Source organism: Papio anubis, chromosome 8, assembly GCF_008728515.1.
Source record: "Papio anubis isolate 15944 chromosome 8, Panubis1.0, whole genome shotgun sequence".
Lineage (NCBI taxonomy): Eukaryota > Metazoa > Chordata > Mammalia > Primates > Cercopithecidae > Papio > Papio anubis.
In genome coordinates, this window is record NC_044983.1 from 51,957,108 (window position 1) to 51,966,656 (window position 9,549).

Sequence of the window (9,549 nt, forward strand, 5' to 3'; positions counted from 1 at the left end):
TGCCCTCTGCTCTGGGTGGGGAGGGAGGCTGGCAGCTCACCTCCGGGGGCGGGGTGTCTGCGTTAGCCGTAGCCACGCGAGCCTGGGCTTCGGGGACGCTGCAGCCGTGCGCTCCCGGGAGGAGTTCTGTTCTCACCAGCTCGCAGGTGGGTCCGGCCGCGGCTCGGCGACCCGCGCCCCCTTGCGCGCGACCCAGCGTGAAACCAGCCCAAAGGGCCGCCTCGCCCGACCCCCGCCAGCGCCACCTCCTCCGGGAGCCAGCACCCAGGACCGACGACCTCGGCAACTCACCCAGGACACTCTCCTTAGCTGCCCGCGGAGAAGCAGGCCTTGTCTGTCCCAGGCACCCGAGTCCCTGCCTCGTAACTCAGCGAGGTTCAGGTGTTTACCCAGGTGCTGCCCGAAGCCAAGTCCAAGGGCGGGACGGCCGTGGCAGCGCCGGGGGTGGGGCCGGCAGTAGCCCCAGCACGCGACGTGGGCCGCACTCCTATCTTCTTTTTCTGGACTCGCAGATTTAAGAAGCTGGAAATTCGGTGGTGGAAACTGGATGCGAGCGCCGGATTTCTCTTAGGCTTAACGTTTCAATGCCTAGGCTGCACCCCAGAGTATTAGATGGGAATTTCTGGGTTGGGAGGGGCCCAGGCATTAGCTAGAAGAGTTTCCCAGGTATTTGCAAGGCACAACCCCGAGACTGGGAACTCTGGAGTTAGAAAACAAAGAGCAGTGTAGGCGTCCACGGGGGAGGGGCCAGGTCGTTTGTCTGGAGCCTGCAATGCGGGGAGTTCTCCAGCAGCATCTGATTGCTCCACGTGGGAACCTAAGTCAACAGCTTCCTTGCCCCTTGGAGGTAAGGGATGTGGGCGTGGGCTCGGGAGTCCCCAGGAAGTGGGTGGGGTGCAGGCAGGGGCGGGAGTGGGTGCGGCGCTGGCAGGCGGCCTAGGAGAAGAGGGCGAGGAAATTTGTTCTAACAAAATGAAGCTGAGAAATGAAGATAGAGTAAGTCACCAGGCACTCTGACCCAATCAAGATATATTAAGCATCTGGGTGTACGGCGATCCAGAAAATACAGCGATGATATATCTGTCAAGAAAAAAAAAAGGATAAACATTCATTAATAAATCAGTAAAAGAGTTAATATAAGCACAAGACATCACTGAAATGCTAATAATAGAGAGTGAACTTTTCTGGGGGCCATGAGGAGCAGAAATGACAATAAATTATGGGATGTTGAAAGACACTGCAAAACAGGGGAGTCAGGATGAGATTGGGTTTGAAATTCATGCCGGGGCTGAGTAGGACAGGAAAAGTGGTGAGGGGTCGAAGAGCAGCCTTAGCCAGCCTATATCTGGGACAGATCTGGAGTAGAGGAACTGCACATTTGTTCTTTATTTAAGTGACAGAGGAAACAGGCAGGTCGTATAAGCTTAGAAAAGTAGGTGCAGGGGAGACCCTCGACTGTCTTTTCAGTACTTAAGAGGTTACTTGTGTGCTTTAGGCAGCAGCAGCAAACTGTGGCAAGCTATGCGAGGCATGTGGGAAGGTGAGTGGGGTAAGGGTGTGTGCATTGGTTTCAGGTCAGCCGTCACCACCCAGCGACACTGCTGTGTGGGGCTCTGGGGAGTTGCAGGGCTTCGGAGGGAGAAGGGAGACACATTTATGAACAGTGCGGGTGATAGACATGCACCCCAGGTGCCTCCAGAGTCCACAACCAGCCTGCAGGAGGAGAGGCAGTTGGACTCAAAGGGCCTTCCAGAATGGGTTAAGGTGTGGAGGTGAGCAGCGCCTGGGAGTGACAGTGGACTGAGGCAGAGACACGTCGGGTAATGGGCCCTTGATAGTGTAGACTGCCTGCAAGAGTTCAGATGGGTGGACACTGGGAAACATCAGCCTCCTATTATCTTCATGGCTTCTCTGAGCAGAATCCTGGGCTGTCACTCTTCTTTCTGGTCAGAAGCCCTGGGTGGACCTCAAGAAAGAAATTTGGAGCATTATTAGAAATCTCATCAGTACAAAAGATGAGAGTGAGTAGTTGGGGATGCACCGGTGATGCAGTGAAAGAAGCCAGAGGTCCTGCTGGTTGAAAAGGACCCTGCTTTGACTTGATGTGGGGGAAACTCAGAGGACTGACCATAATCCTGGAAGCTAGGAAAGGATTTCTAAAGGGTCTCTTTTGGCAAAGGCTAGGAATGGACAGTTTATGATAGAACATGTGTCATGGGTTAATAAACATGAAAAAGTGGTTTAATCTTATTCTTAATTTCTTTGATCTTAGGGCCAAAGAGATGCATAGTAAAACATTTCTTGCCTTGCAAATTGAAAGTTTTTTTAAAAAGAATGCCTTCATGTGGGGGTATAAATTATGCATTTCTGGAAAACAAATATGTATCAAGAATTAGAAAGGGATATACCCTCTGACCCAATTCCACCTTTATCTTTACCAAATACCCAGGTATTATCTGTGCTCCTTCAGGAAGGGAAACTGGGTCACTGAGAGTCAGCGATGGGAAAGAGACTTTTCGCTCCACTGAATCATGTGAATGTAGTACCTTTTTAGGAAATAAGTATATTAATCAAAATAAATTGATTTTTAATTCCTAAGAAGTATGTGCAGATGGAGTACTCTATAGTCATCTTTATAAAATCATGTTTTTCAAGAGTATGAAGTACACTTCACAGAATATGAGTTTACAAAACACAGTACAAGACTAAATGTGTAAATGACGAGTTGATGGGTGCTGACGAGTTGATGGGTGCAGCACACCAACATGGCACAAGTATACATATGTAACAAACCTGCACGTTATGCACATGTACCCTAGCACTTAAAGTATAATAATAATAATAAATAAATAAATTAATTAAAAAAAGACTAAATGTATATGCTATGATCCTAATTTCTGTGAAAATTTTATGTACATGCATTAGAAACACTGGAAGTGAGTTCACCAACATCTTAACATTTTTTATAATATAGTAGTGGAATGTTGGTTGAATTTACTTCTTTGTATCTTTTGGTATTTTCCAAATTTTCCACTATGTGTATATCTTTATCTCACAATAAAAATGTTTCTGTGGCCACACATACACAGATGCTTCCATTCCAGATGGCAACACTGAACATATGCATTCATATCCTATTTTCTGCCAAAATTCCATGGAAATAAAAGAGAAAATATAAAAATGCAAATAAACACGTTAGTGCTAGAAAAAAGAAAGGAGCTACCAGTGAGGGTTGACTTCGTTAAGCAGATGGATCCTATTTCCAGAAATCAGAGCAAAAGATACCTTAAGCTATGACACACGGAAGGTACTGCAAAAATGAGTCATTCTTCCCAACAGAAAGCCTGAGTAACCCCAATTCAGCAAACAAACACAGAGTGTAAATAGGACACGGGACACTCAGATGGATAAGAGTGTTAACTTGAAAAGCAAAACTCTGAAGGTATTGAAATACGATATTGAAAAATTGTTTTGAAATTTGGGACTAGGCAAGGAAATATCATAAGTGAAGTGAGATGATAAACAACAGACTAGGAGAAAATAGTTTTGCATAAAGAGTTGACCATTGATAATTGGCCATAATATATAGCATTTCTATAAACTGATTGAAATAAGACAGTGGGAAAAATTGATAAAGAAATTTATAGGTAAATAAATATAAATTATTGAAAATGACTAAAAAATGCTACATTTCACTCATATTCTGGAAAAGGAAATTGGAAAAGGAATAACCTTTTCTTCATTCATTAACATCCACATATTAAAAAGTCAGATAAGAATTCAGGATCGGGGCTGGGCATGGTGGCTCATGCCTGTAATCCCAACACTTTGGGAGGCCAAGGCAGGCGGATCACCTGAGGTCAGGAGTTGGAGAGCAGCCTGGCGAAAACCCGTCTCTACTAAAAATACCAAAATTAGTTGGGGGTGGTGGCAGGCGCTTGTAATCTCAGCTACTCACTAGGCTGAGGCAGGGAGAATTGCTTTAACCCGGAAGGCGGAGGTTGCAGTGAGCAGAGATCGCGCCACTGCACTCTAGCCTGGGTGACAGAGCAAGACTCCGTCTCGGGGAAAAAAAAAGAATTCAGGATTGGCAAGGGTGTGGGAACACAGGCATTCTCACACAATGTGGGGGTATTTATCGTTGAGTCTTTTATGGACAGTAATTGGGTAGTAGCTATCTTAACTTTTGACCTCTATTTCACATCTAGGAATCTATCACATAAGAATATTGACACTTCCAGCACTCTGGGGGGCCGAAGCAGGTGGATAATGAGGTCCGGAGATTGAGACCATCCTGGCTAACACAGTGAAACTCCATCTCTACTAAAAATACAAAAAATTAGCCGGGTGTGGTGGCACACACTTGTAGTCCCACCTACTCAGGATCCTGCCTGAGGCAGAAGAATCGCTTGAACTCGGGAGGCAGAGGTTGCAGTGAGCCGAGATCACACCACTGCACTCCAGCCTGGGTGACAGAGTGACACTCCGTCTAAAAAAAAAAAAAAAAAAAAGAATAATGACACTTGTAACAGAAGAATTTTTTATTGAAGCTTGTTTGTGATAGCAAAAAATGAGAAACTACTTGAATGCACAGCTATTCCTTTAATCATGATATACTCATATAATAGAATTCTCTGAAGCCAAAAAAAAGAATGAAGTTAGAAATGTATTTACTGGCAGGGGGAGATCTCCAGGCTGTGGTCAGTGAAAAAAAAAGTACAGAATTAATCCATTGAAATTAAATTGATGATTACTGTGCATTGTGCATGCGCATGTGTGTTCACATGTGTGTAATACAGATGGAAATGCACAGAAGAATGGATCTGGAAAGCCACACACCAAACCGTTGGCAGTGCTTAGCTCTGGAGGGGCACAGAATTGAGTAAGGGGCAAGGAGAGTAGCCTCCGTTATGATATATATTTCTGTATTGTTTGACTTTTTATAAATGGCATGCAATAGTTTGTTATATTAAAAACAAAAAAGATGAAAAAATGCCTACTTTTAAAAGACTCGTTTAAAAATATGTTGTCTTTGGGGATTACTTTGTAAAATGGTAGAATAAGTACAGTCAGCAGATGATACTTTCACAAATATATATGTTTAACCAAAATGCATGATTTGGCAGAAGGAGATTGTGAAATCCTCAGAGAAGTACATGATTAGCGTAAAGGTAGACTGGTTTGTTCAATGACAGGAAGAGATCAGTGTTAGGCTGGAACAGAAGTAGTAAACAAACATGTGAAAGAGTAGGATGAATAATATATACTGAGAATAAATCCAAGAGTTGAAGGAGAAAGGGGACATGTGCCCTGTCACTTTGTTGGGGAAAGTAACTGTATACCAAAGAAATGCAAAAGTTTCAGAAAGCCAAGACTCAAGGAAAACACTGATAGGACTGGGCACATGACTGAAATTCCCTGTGTGCTACATTTTTCAGAACAACTGGGCATGAAGCCCAACACTCCTCATTCCATCGCTCACTGAAAAGACAAAAGGATGTGTTGTTTTATGTTTGTTCTTGCTCTTCTATCTATCCCAAGGTCTTTATCATCTTTAACAATTTTTTTTCCCTGAATAATCATAGCGTGAGCGGTATGGTAATGAATTTATGTAGATTTGACCTGGCTTGTTGTGCCAAGATTACTTACAGCTAGAGACTTATGGACCCAGATAAATTTTCTCCTCTTTTCGCTCTGCTTTTCTCATCTGGAATTTCTCTTCCTTTTTGATTCTCTCTGCGATCAGTGGAAATACTATTTGTGAAGGGCATTTTTTGCTTATACAGTTATAGAAAAAAACTTTTGGTGGATATATGATTAGGATGAGGAGTATGACAGGCGTGCTCTCTCTCTTACTCTGTTTTATTGAAGTATAATTTATATGCTATAATGTACCCATTTTAAGTGTACAGTCTGTGTTGTAGCAAATTTACAGAGTTGTACAGTTGTGCATTACTTCATTCCAGTTTCAGAATGCTTCCATCACACCTGGAAATATTTTTAACAAAATAATTTGATATTTTATTTGATATTTTAATAATTATTTGATATTTAATATTTTTAACAAATATTTTTAACAAAATATTTGACTTAGATTTATTGGAGAATGGAGGTAGCCCCACTCATGGCCCCCATGGCCCCAACCCATGTGGTAACAAACTTGTGGTTAGGTATTCTCTAAGGATTCCCACCTTCCATTTTTATTTTTTATTTAGATCTAAAGATGATAAGTAAGCTTCTCCATTGTTTTCTCTAGAACCCTCCTTCCTGCCCCCACTCACCACCACTTCCTAGGTCAAGCCTCTGACTGTTCTACCTTTCTGGGATTCTGGCATCATGTGGTTTTCTAGTCCATTCTCTTGGCTTCATGTTTTTGTTCGTTCTCCCCATCACATGAGCATCTGGGATAACAAATATACCCCCTGTCACTACCTCCTGACAATGAGGAGGTGTGTCCTTTATGGATGGCAGTCTGGCATTAGCTGATAATGCCTTAACTTTCAGGATTAACTCTCAGGATTTTTAGTTTCTTATTATCTAGGGTACAGATCTTACTTCTTTCCCCAACAGTTCATTGATTACTTTAGAGGATTAAACAAAAATTTTTATGCGTAATTTTTAGATCTATACTGAAACAGTTTCTTTGGATGTCTAGTAATTCCTACAGCCAGAAATGGCTGTCATCATAGTCATCTTTGTAAACATTTTCTTTGAGTTTTTGTTTTAATTTTTATAAAGACAGTTCTTATTCTGCAAAACTTTTTCACCTAGCTGGAAACTATGAAAAAAAATTAGCAAAGGGCCTATCCAGTTACCAAATACAATAAAGTTATGGTTAGAAATTAGTTCTGAGTTGAAAGAGGCTTTAGTAATTTTGGGTCCACCTCATTTGAATGACTTGTACAAAGTGCTAATTTTGGAATTACTTGTAATGGCCCAAAACTGGGCTGAATATCCAAATAACTTGTTGTATATTTCCACAATGGAATACTATACAGCAATGAAAAGGAATGGACTACTGCTACACACAATTTGTAGATGACTCTCACAAACATAATACTGAGCCAAAAAAAAATGACACACCTGAGTACATACTATGTGATTGCACTTACATAAAGTTCAAAAACAGCAGTACTAATCCATGTGAAAAAGTCAGAACAGTGGTTACCTTTGAGGAGTCATGACCAACAGAGGGTAAATGGGAAGTTTCTGAGGTGGCATTCATGTTCTACATCTTGACCTGGACAGTGGTTACACATTTATGTTCACTGTCTAAAAACGTATCTAGCTGTATACACTTCTATGCACTTTTTTTGAATGTATGTTCTATTTCAATGAAAGTTCCCATATTCCAAATCCTTCTACCCTCCTGACTGTGAACTAAAGAAAAAAATCAAGCTTTCAAACAAAGTTCATTTTGTTCCCTCTTACTGATTGCAACCCAGGAGTGTTTTACAGAGGGTTTCTACGTGGTTCCAAACCAGTGTTTCAGTCCACAGCTTGTACGTCAGGTGGTGGAGATTCTGCGTGTGCTATGAAGTTACATTACAGCAAAATTTCATCAAAGTTTGGGTGCAAGAGTACATCTGGTTATAGATTACAGAGGTGTAATCATCAATCCTGTCAGATATTATGTATAGAAAGAGTCAAAGTCTAGCATCATTGAACTTATCTTTTTGTTTTTTTCCTTGAGCTACTATATTCATTTTCTTTATTTGTTTCCCGTAAGTTATTGGGGTACAGGTGGTATTCGGTTGCATGAGTAGGTTTTTTAGTGGTGATCTGTGAGATTTTAGTGCACCCTTTACCCAAGCAGTATACAGTGCACCATATTTGTAGTCTTTTGTCCCTCACCTGTAGAGGACTACGTTTGAAAACTTTCCCGAGGCTATCTGCCTCCCAGCTGTGAAAAAAGAGCTTTAGTTCTTCACCTTTCCTGTGAAGTCTGCACTCTGGAGTTCTGGCTAGGAGGCTTCCCACCCCATTCAAATTGTTAGGAAGTTCAGCTAGAGAACTACGTCCTGTAGAATTTTACCCCCTGCTCCTCTGGCCACCCTCCCGATGGATCCTGTGGTGCCAGGCAAGAAAGGGCTGCTTGGGGACCCAGTGAGCTCCCAGTGAGAGGTGAAGCCAGCTGGGCTTTTGGGTTGGGTGGGGACTTGGAGAACTTTTCTGTCTAGCTAAAGGATTGTAAGCACACCAATTAGTGCTCTGTGTCTGGCAAAAGGTTTGTAAATGCACCAATCAGCACTCTGTAAAAACACACGGATCAGTGCTCTGTGTCTAAAGGATTGTAAATGCACCAATCAGCACTCTGTAAAATGGACCAATCAGCAGGATGTGGGCAGGACCAAATAAGGGAATAAAAGCTGGCCACCCAAGCCAGCAGTGTCAACTAGCTCCGGTCTACTTCCATGCTGTGGAAGTGTTGTTCTTTTGCTCTTCACAGTAAATCTTGCTGCTGCTCACTCTTTGGGTCTGCACTACCTTTATGAGCTGTAACTCTCACTGTGAAAGTCTGCGGCTTCACTCCTGAAGTCACTGAGACCACGAACCCACCAAGAGGAAGAAACAACTCTGGACGAGCCACCTTTAAGAGCTGTAACACTCATTGTGAAGGTCTGTGGCTTCACTCCTGAAGTCAGCAAGACCACGAACCCACCAGAAGGAAGAAACTCTGGACACATTTGAACATCTGAAGGAACAAACGCTGGACACACGGAACAAACGCTGGACACACCATCTTTAAGAACTGTAACACTCACTATGAGGATCCGCGGCTTCATTCTTGAAGTCAGCAAGACCAAGAACCCACTGGAAGGAGCCAATTCCGGACACAGGAGGACCTTTTTGCTGCTTCCCCTACCCCCGCATTTCACTTGACCCTCTAACTTGACTCAGCTCTAGGTAAAGTTGGAAACTTTTCCCGCAAACAGACCTTCAACTTCTCCAGTGGGGATGTGTCGGTTTGGGAGAGGAGGGTCTCTCTTTCCCACTTCCCAGTTGGGGCACTCACAGTATTTAGGGTGTCTCCTGAGTCCTGCAGAAGCAGTCCACTTCCATCAGAGGGTCTTTGGGTCCTCTCAGGATTGCTGGTTTGTTATTGCAGTTGATCTGGAGCTAAAATTCACAGTGCACGCCTCCACATGCTGCTGTGTAGGGAGCTGCAATCTAGTCCTGCCTCTCATCTGCTATGATCCTCGAAATCCACTGGACTTATCTTTTTTAAAAAATGCAGTGATTTAGACAAGACATGGAAGCCTGTACTCCTTTCTGCTTGTTGTCTTTGAGGCATTTTTCATGGGCTGTGCTCAATCAGAGCCAGGGGTTTGTGAGGTTATGCTGACAAGAAGAATGAGTGAACATGGTCTCTTTATGACAAGGGCTGACTATGTGGCTGTCCAGAGGCAGACGTATGCTACTTTGCCTCACACCACCCACCCCTGTTGTGCTCCCAGAGGGGAGTGCCTCACATGTAGTGGGAGCCTCTGGTACCAAGACAGGCAATCTTTGCTTTTAGTCTGAGTAGATTTCTCCAAAGTTTAACAG

The 9,549-nt window shown here is 43.1% G+C and overlaps 1 protein-coding gene across 2 annotated transcripts in view; it reads right to left on the reverse strand.

The window, feature by feature from the left end:
* SDR16C5 (short chain dehydrogenase/reductase family 16C member 5) overlaps positions 1-9,312 on the reverse strand; it is a 28,708-nt gene extending 19,396 nt beyond the window's left edge. For both annotated transcript variants that reach the window (XM_017962029.3, XM_009213066.4), the window contains exons 1-2: positions 9,017-9,312; positions 292-1,080 (exon numbers count right to left, since the gene is read on the reverse strand). The gene's annotated coding sequence lies outside the window, so the exon portion shown is untranslated. The remainder of the gene's footprint in view (positions 1-291; positions 1,081-9,016) is intronic.
* Positions 9,313-9,549: the final 237 nt, after the last annotated feature.